This window comes from Ceratosolen solmsi, unplaced genomic scaffold (genome assembly GCF_000503995.2).
Source record: "Ceratosolen solmsi marchali unplaced genomic scaffold, CerSol_1.0 scaffold30, whole genome shotgun sequence".
Lineage (NCBI taxonomy): Eukaryota > Metazoa > Arthropoda > Insecta > Hymenoptera > Agaonidae > Ceratosolen > Ceratosolen solmsi.
The window spans coordinates 4,394,227-4,394,643 of NW_011948421.1; positions in this window are offsets into that span (position 1 = coordinate 4,394,227).

Below are 417 nucleotides of genomic sequence, written 5' to 3' on the forward strand. Positions count from 1 at the left end.
GAAAAAGCTGAAGTTTGATGACAGCATTTTCAACTTTATATATTAAATTGTATCGCATATATAAATATAAAAGGAGACATTTCTGTTAATATATGGTTCCTATGAATGTGTAAAAAAAAAACCTAGAAAATCGTAGCTAGAAAATGATCTTATGTATAAATTTCTATTTAATTATATTATCATATTTAAAAAAAAAAAAGGAGTATTATGTTAAGTCATTTTTTAAGTTAGCTGCATAACGATTCAGCAATGTATACAACATTAAAATATTTACAATTATGTCATTCTTTGTTTTTATAAAATTTATCTTTTCCATCGTCATATTCTTCATAAAATGGATGACAAAAAATTGAATGTTACTGTAAATCAAATAAAATAAATCGTTAATCATTATTTTCTTATTTATTTTTTATAATC